This window comes from Tupaia chinensis, unplaced genomic scaffold, assembly GCF_000334495.1.
Source record: "Tupaia chinensis unplaced genomic scaffold, TupChi_1.0 Scaffold148904_1, whole genome shotgun sequence".
Classification (NCBI taxonomy): domain Eukaryota; kingdom Metazoa; phylum Chordata; class Mammalia; order Scandentia; family Tupaiidae; genus Tupaia; species Tupaia belangeri.
In genome coordinates this window covers 2,082,800-2,091,705 of record NW_006208752.1, presented here as the reverse complement: position 1 = coordinate 2,091,705, position 8,906 = coordinate 2,082,800, and the positions used below count along the sequence as shown (strand labels likewise).

At 37.0% G+C, this 8,906-nt stretch overlaps 1 protein-coding gene and 1 pseudogene across 1 annotated transcript in view; one reads left to right on the top strand and one right to left on the bottom strand.

Moving 5' to 3' along the window:
- DZIP3 (DAZ interacting zinc finger protein 3) overlaps nt 1-8,906 on the bottom strand; it is a 175,447-nt gene that overhangs the window by 163,002 nt on the left and 3,539 nt on the right. The window lies entirely within an intron of this gene.
- LOC114006564 (NADH dehydrogenase [ubiquinone] 1 beta subcomplex subunit 1 pseudogene) lies at nt 5,291-5,499 on the top strand (annotated as a pseudogene).

Sequence of the window (8,906 nt, the reverse complement as noted above, 5' to 3'; positions counted from 1 at the left end):
CATCATATTGCCAAAGTAATCCTGCATAAGAAGAGTGGAGTGGGCTCACTCTCAGACCCAAAAATATACTACAAAGATGTGGTAATCAAAACAGCATGGTACTGGTACATAAATAGACAGTTGGACCAATGGAACAGAATAGAGTCCCTAGAAATAAACTCTAAGGCATACAGTCAATTGACTTTTGACAAAGGGTTCCAGTCAATCCACTCAGAAAAGGAAAACCTCTTCAGCAAACTATGCTCAAAAATTTGGAAATCCACCTGCAGAAAGATTCATCTGAACCCTACCTCTCACCATTGACAAAAAGCAACTCAAGGTGGATCAAAGATCTAAACTTACAACCTGGAACTATAAAACTGCTCCTGGAAAACACTGGGGAAACCCTACCTCTCACCATTGACAAAAAGCAACTCAAGGTGGATCAAAGATCTAAACTTACAACCTGGAACTATAAAACTGCTCCTGGAAAACACTGGGGAAACTCGAGGAGACATTGGGGTAGGCAAAGACTTCTTAAATAAGACCCCAATGCACAGTCAATAATCCCCAAAATAGACAAGTGGGATTACATCAGACTAAGAAGTTTCTGCAAGGCAAAAGACACCATAATTAGTGAATAGACAGCCCACAGGATGGGAAAATATTTTTGTAAACTATGTGTCAGATAAGGGACTGATAACCAGAATTCACAAGGAACTCAAGCAGTTGTTCCAAAAAAAGACAATCCTATTAAAAGATGGGAGAATGAGTTGAAAAAACCACTCTCTGAAGATGACATACGAGTATCTAAAAGGTATATGAAAAAATGCTCAACATCCCTCATTGTAAGGGAAATGCAGATCAAAACAACAATGAGGTACCACTTAACCCCAGTCAGAATGACTAAGATTAAAAAAACAAAAAATGATAAGTGCTGGTGGGGGTGTGGTGAAAGGGGGACTCTCTTACACTGCTGGTGGGAATGTAAATTGGTCCAGCCACTGGGGAGACCATTTGGAGATTCCTCAAAAATCTACAAATAGAACTACCATATGATCCAGCAATCCCACTCCTTGGTATCTACCCAAAGGACCGAAGAATACTTAATCTAGAAAAGTGCTTGCACATCGATGTTTATTGTGGCACTCTTCACAATTGCTAAGTCATGGCAACAACCCAAATGCCCACGAACATATGAATGGATAGAAAAACTGTGGCAAGTATACTCAATGGAATACTATTCAGCCATAAAATAAAAACCAACAAAACCTTGGCTTTTGACAGGAAGTGGATGAATATGGAAAAGTTACAGCTGAGTGAAACAAGCCAGGCTATGAAGGAGAGGCATTGTATGTTCCTGCTTAATATATACCAAGTGTCCACACTCCATGACTAACACTAATTCACTAAAGGACATAGAAACACAGTATATAGATGTAAATACCAGATATAGTATGTGTGCAAGAGGAGGGTCCAAGGAAGGTCATTTAGAAGAAAAATAGGGAGGCAAAGTATTGATGTCACAGGGAGGTGCTGTATTGTCTGTTGAGGATGTATTGTGGTTTTGTCAACTGTGTTGGGGAGAGATGTTCAACTGTTGAAATATCCATTTAGTAAGACAAATAATAATGTGATTGAATGTATAAAAGAAAATGAAATAAAAAATTAATTAAAAAAAGGAAAAGGGTCAAAAATGAATTACCAATAAAAGAAGGTATCTGAATTAACAGTTAAAAAAGGCCAATGGCTTTTTCAGCCAGTTTAAAACACAACCTGAGATGAATCTCTGTGATGATGTTTTTCAGGAGATGGGATAATTAGTTTTGTAAACAGGTTTCTGATTGTGTATCTGTTAATTTTATTTTTTCCACCTCATAACTACACACTAAACTTATATAAAATCAAATATGGTACTAGAAGTAATGGGACATAGAAAAAAACAGAATTTGTAGATGGTAAAATCTGGAATTTTACTGACTTATTAGCAGACCAGCAGGAGGTGTAGAGGTTAAGGTACTAGATGCCATGTGGCCAGCCTCACAGTTTGAGGCTCAGACCCAGCAGCTTGATAATCATGCTGGGCATATTTGCATGTGTCCTCAAAATCCTGAGGAAAGTGGAAGATAAGGGACTGTGGTGGCCATCCCCCATCGGGGTTGATTTCTCTCTCTCTCTCTCTCTCTCTGAGTGTATGTACCCTAGAGCAAAAACTACAAAAAATAAAATTATTAGTACAGGAACTCTGGAAGCCTCAGTTGCTTAATTTTTTTAAAAAAAGCTTTTTTGGCTACAGTGTGGATGCACTTTCTGAAATAGAGAGAAGGGGAAACTGAGAAAGCAACCTCCAAAGGGGATGGCCACGACACCATCTCTTCTCCTCTATTCTCCTTCAGGGACTTTGGGCATGTATGCACATGCACCCAGCATGTTTCTCAAGCTGCTGGGTCCAGGACTTCAACTGCACAGTTGGCCATGTGGGATCCAGTCACCTTAACCTCCATGTTGGCCTGCTGCTGGCCTCCCAGTTTCTTAGTTTTTAAAACTGATTACAGTGGGGCCACCGGATGGCATTAATGATTACATTGCTGGACTCCCATGTAGTTGACTGCAGTTCGAGGCCCAGATCCAGTGGCTTAAAACTCACACTAGGAGGGTATGTGTGTGCTAAAAATCCTGAGAGGAGAATGGAGGAGAAGGTATTGCAGCGTAGCCATACCCCCTGGGGGATGATTTCTTATTTTCTATTTCTCTGCATTTCTCTGTCTCTCCAACAAGCACACATGCCCTATAGCAAAAAAAAAAAAAAAACCTCTGATTATGGTAATGTGTATCTTTCATATTTGTGTGAAGAGCAGACATTTATTTGTTGTATTAAGTTGCCAGAAAGTCATGACATATTTTTTCTATGTAATAATGTATCATGATTTTCCCAATACATATGAACATAGCCTAACACCTGGCACGTAGGAGCTGATGAAAATCTATTTTCAATGAAATCACTTAACATATCCAGTTAATTTTACATGAAAAGACATTCTTCATAACCAAAAGTTTGAACTACCTTCTCACCAACACCCTTCTTAACAAATGTGTGCCTCTGAGATAACAGTGACCAGCCAATTTTCTTACATGAACAGAGCAATTTGGAAGACAGGTCCACCCCTTATTTAAGCTTAGTGTACATTGATGAGCTGGACAAGCTGATATGAACAGGTGTATAATCAGAAACAAAATTATTTATATTCTCTGAGACCTCAGCAAATTATACTATAAAAGTAAGAAATCACATCATCTCAATATTTCATAGTGTAGTAGTTACCTTAGTTTTTTTTTTTGCTTAGAGTTCTTTTATTCAGCAGTTCAGTGGAGGCTAATATTGAATAGTAGCATAGAAGTGAGATATAATGCTCTGCAAGGGTGACCACCTGGGACGATTCTGGGTTTCAGTCCAGAGACCTCCCTAAGTACACCAGTCATGCTCATGATTCTGAGCAGGCCAAATCTAGGGGTAGATCATGACATTGGGAACCTGCTGAGAGGGCTGCTCCCCTTGCTCATGGAACCTGGTGTGAGTGTTGTCCTTCTCGCTCATGGAAGATATTTAAAAAAATAAACAAACAAACAACTCTAAAAAATAAAAAAAAAAGAATCAAAGATGATTCATAACTATTAGTTCTGGGTATCTATTAGGCTTCTCAACATAATCTAAACTGAACTCTAGATCTCTATCCTCCCCACAAAACAGCTGGGTTGGAGCCATCCATCCAAGTCAGGCCTGGAATAAAGTAACTGCAGTTAACCAAAACCTGGGGCAAGAAATAAATGCTTATGGTTTCAACCACTGAGTTTTGAGGTAATTAGTTTTCAGCAAAAAACAATTAATACTCCACCCTACCTAAAATATCTCACCCCAGCTTTGATACTTCCTATTCCCATTTTTTTCCCTCTAAAACAAATAGCAAAATAATGTAGTTAACTTCTATGTCTTATCACTTACAAGGGGTCTTCAGAAAATTCATGGAAAAATGCATTCTGTGAAAAAACTATACATATGTTTCAAATTTCATTTTGCTTTATTTATTTTTTTTATAAACTTATACTTCCATTTTTCCACAAACTTCATGAAGTACCCTCATATATCTACTATTAAAATAAAAACTCCAGTTGGGCAGAAATTTTTCTGATTAATCACTGTATTCCCAGAACCTTGATATGTACATAGCACTCAAGTATCCATTGAATGTGTGGTGGATGAATGAATAATTAACCCTATGTTTATATCCCTGGTATAATTCTATTACAACAGTCAGTATTCTATAAACTTTGCAGTTCTATCAAAACTGTAATGCATGTCTTCATTCACTCTGCTTCATTCAACATGACTTAAATCCTGGTAGACACTAAAAATTTCCATGTTACTATTTAATTTTGATGACAATATGCCCGTTTCAGGTTTTGGGGTTTTTTTTGTTTGTTTGTTTTTGTTTTGTTTTGTTTTGTTTTGTTTTAGTAGATATAGAGGGGCTAGGCAGCTTCAAACTTGAGTTATAAGATCGTGAGCACGGGTGTTTTCTCTCTTTAAGAAAATCTATTTCTTGAACTATAAGTTGGGGCAAATTCCAATTCCAAATTGATAGTATGGACAGTAATACAAATTTACAAAGAAGAGAGCTTTTATGCCAATCCTTGATGAAGAAATGAACTGCATATGTAATGTTTCACCCTAAAAAATACCGTGTGCTTGGGACCAGCAGATGGTGTAATGGGTACGTTGCTGGACTCCCACAGGGATGACCACAGGTTCGAGTCATGTACCCAGTGGTTTGAAACTCACACTAGGTGTGTGTGTGTGTGTGTGTGTGTGTGTGGGTGTGTGTGTGTGTGTGTGTGTGTGTGTGTGTGTGTGTGTATGCCCAAAATTCCGAGAGGAGAATGGAGGAGAAGGGATTTCAGTGTGACCATCTCCAGTGGGGGGTGATTTCTCATTTTCTGTCTCTCTGATGAGCGCAACCACCTTACAGCAAAAATCTCTTTAAAAAAATAATATGTAAAAATACCTGGAAAGACTAAGGGAAGGAAAATAAAATATTAGAATGAAAAGGGAAATTTTAAACTACAAAGGAGTCATTAAGAGAATTATTAAGATACTGAATGCACCTTCATATTAATGATCTGTTAAATCTAGAGAAACAGTGGATATGCATAAAAAACTCTATTCCAAAATTTAAAAAGTTAGAAAAATATGATCATATCTATAGCCATATAAGAAATTTAAATATTGCTCTGTGCTGCCCTTGGTCATGGGGTCGTTGTTGGCTCCCGAGCCATAGCAATCATGGCAAATTTACTTAAGATTTTGCGTGACCACTGGGTTCACATACTTGTCTCAAAGGGATTTGTCTTTTGATGTTATCCAGACAGAAAGAATGATGAAAAGCTAACTCCTTTCCAGAATAAGAGTATATTACTTAAAAAGGAATTGAGGTGAGGTCCAATGAAGAAGTGACCTGGAAGTAAAAACTAGGGCTGAATTACAGAATGTTCACATTTTTAAAAGTAATGAGAAAATAAAAACATATTATTTAAAAAAAAGAAATTTAAATATCTGCTAAAGATCTACCATCTATAATGCTTGATGATTTTGAAGGTCTACCACTAAATAAGTTCTCAAGCTTAATGAGTGTAATGGTTTAAATCCAACAAGAATCACACTTTATTCCATGTCATAGAAAAAAAGATAAAATATTTTCAAATCATTTTTTAAGATTTATCTAACTTTATTTATTTATTAATGCATTTATTTATTTAAATATTTAAATTTGGTCAGAGAGGGACAGAGTAAGAATGGAGAGGGGAGGGAGAGCAAGCTGCCAGGTCCAGTACTCAAACTGGTTGGCCAAGTGGCAATCCAGAGCCCTTAACCACCATGCCATCTGCCACCCTCCCAAATAATTTTTTTAAGTTATCATATAACCCAAATTCCAAATGAAAGAATAAAGAAAAAACACTGAAAATTCTCACATATGAACAGATATAAAATCCTGAATAAAATCAAACCTGCAGCACAGCAAATATGCAGTTTCTTACTACTGCCTTTGTGACCTTAGGCAAATTACCTGTCTTCATATTTTTCATCTGTAAAATGAAGGTCATAAGAGGACCTACAGCATGAGTTTGTTATGAAAATTACATAAGTAAAATGAAAGGTCTTAGAACAGTGCTTGGCACATGGAAAATACTCAATAAATGTTAGCCATTATTATTATTTCAAGAACAAAAAAGCAACCTAATCTACTGGATTTTTTTTTTTTTTAATTTCTAGTAGAGGACATATGCAATAGCCAGAGAGATGGAGGATAGAGAGTAAGAGGTATTCCTTAGGGAGATCGCCATACCACAATCTCTTCTCCTCCTTTCTCCTCTTCAGATTTTTGGGCATTCATGTACATGCAGTTGATGTGTTTTTCAAGCTCTGGGTCTAGGACTCAAACTGTACATTCGGCAGTGAGATCCAGACACCTTAAACCACTGTGCCACTAGCTAGTACCAGATCATCATTTTAAAGGGAAAAATAAAATACATAAGGTGGATAACGCACTCATGTTTAGCAGGAATTTTGGCAAATCTTTAAATAAAATAGATATAAGGGGCAATCTCCTAGATATGTTAAAGAATATTTATCATAAGCCAACAGCACAAATTATACTATTATATACTAAGTTATAAACTAAGGTCATTCTCATTCAAAAATAAAACAAAGACACTCACTATTACCATGATTTTCCATATTTTAGAGATTACATACTAATGCAATAAAGACAGTAAGTATTGGAAGAGATAAATTATGTGAAGATTATATATAGGTAGAAAAGCCTAGAGAATAAATAGGGCAGTCCCACAGCATAGTAGTTAAAAGTTGTGCATGGGGAGTTGTATTTCCCACAGTAGGCTCCAGTTTGAATCCAGGCCCTTGTAGCTTGAAAAGCATGCCAGGTATGTGTGCATGTGTACCCCAAATCCTAAAGTGATAGAGAAATGTAGGAAAAAGGATTGCAGCATGACCACATCCCGTACGGAGTGCTTTTTCTCTCTCTGAAGAGCACACAATACCCACTGACAATTAAAACAAAACAAAAAAGGTCTGTAAGAGAATATATAAAATTCTATCAGAAATAAAAAATTTTGGCCAGTAGTCCGGATTAAACATGGCCAAAACTCAGTACTTTTTTTTTTTTTTTGGAGAGGTTTTCGCTATAGGGTGTGTGCGCTCACCAGACAGACAAAGACATAGAGACAGAAAGCGAGAAATCACCCCCCCCCCCCACAGGGCTGGCAATCCCTTCTCCTCCATTCTCCTCTTGGGATCTTGGGCATGCAAGCACATGCGCCCAGCGTGAGTTTTAAGCCACCAGGTCCCGGACGCGCACCGTGGTCGACTACATGAGAGTCCAGCGACGTAGCCATTAAGTTAACTGCTGGTTCCCGAAAACTCAGTACTTTTTAAAATAGTAGTAATAATAAATTTACAAGGGAAAAAGAACACATTCACAGTAACAAGAAATTATATAATATCCAAAAATAAACTTAATGAAAATGGTTTAAGACTATAACAAACTAAGCACATATTTCAAATGATTCATGGGAAAATGAAATATAAGCACGAGTTTATTGTGGTGTAAAAAATATTTGAAATTCATGCATATTTTTTCATCGTACATATTTTCCATAAATTTTTGAAGGCCCTTTATATTTAAAATTTCATTAAATATAAAATACACCCTGAATGCATTCTATTAACTACTTAGCTGTATTTATATTTTTCCCACTATCCAACCAAAGAGACACTTGGAATCTCTTTCCTCACTCCTAATATCCATCATCAGTCACCAACTTCTGACTGCTTTACATCTGTATTTCTCAAATTTGTCACCTATTTCCTATCTCTACGTCAGTTAGCCTGGTTACCCTTTGGAAACTCCAGAAAATTAAATAATCTCCCTATTTCAAGTCTTAAAGACAATCAGCCTAAAAAAGAAACCTGACTAGATCAGGCTCCAGTTTAAAACTAGAGATCACCTTCCACAGGCCCCATACAGAGACAGCATTGTCGAGACAGGGAGGTAGTGTTGTTATATTTTGATCAACTGAAACGGGGAAAAATGTTCACATATTGAAATGTTCACCTTCTAAGCTAAATAATGTGATTGAATGTATAAAAATGTAAATAAATAGATAAAAACAAAAACAAACCAAAAAAAAAAAAAAAACCTAGAGATCACCACTAAATTCAGAAGAGAGATCAAGTTCAAGGCTGATTAAGTCATCTGAATCCAACCTCATCTCCTCTACTTTCTCTCCTCCATTTCTGTGCCCCCAAAATATGGTTCTTTGTTTCTCAAATTAGGATAGGAAAAGTACCTTTGATTAAAGATGTTGGGGCTTCTAACAGCTCCCTAGAACATGGCCAAAACTCAGTATATCTTACTAAACTTACATGAACTTTGGTATAAAGCCTTTTTTTCTTAATTGCCAGAAAGCACATGTCCTAGCCAGAAAAATACAGAGAGGGGAAAAGAAAGCAAGCACCCTCAATGGGGCATGGTCATACTACAATTTCTTCTCATTTCTTCATCCTGTGGGGAAATTGGGCAAGAACCCATAATTGTCCAGCATTTTTCAGTCTTAGCATTTTTCAGCTTCTGGGTAGGGACTCCAATGGCTGGATCTGTGAGACGTGGCTCCCTTTACCAATAGGCCACGGAGCCCGCCAGTAAAGACTTTTTGAGAAAGAAATTACTCGATATTAAAATATATAAGAAAATGCAAACTGTGTATGATTGCCTGAATTAAAATGCAAGATTTCATAGAAAAATGGCACTTACAGTAGGCTGCTTTGAACCCCCCCCCCCCCCCAAAAGGGGGAA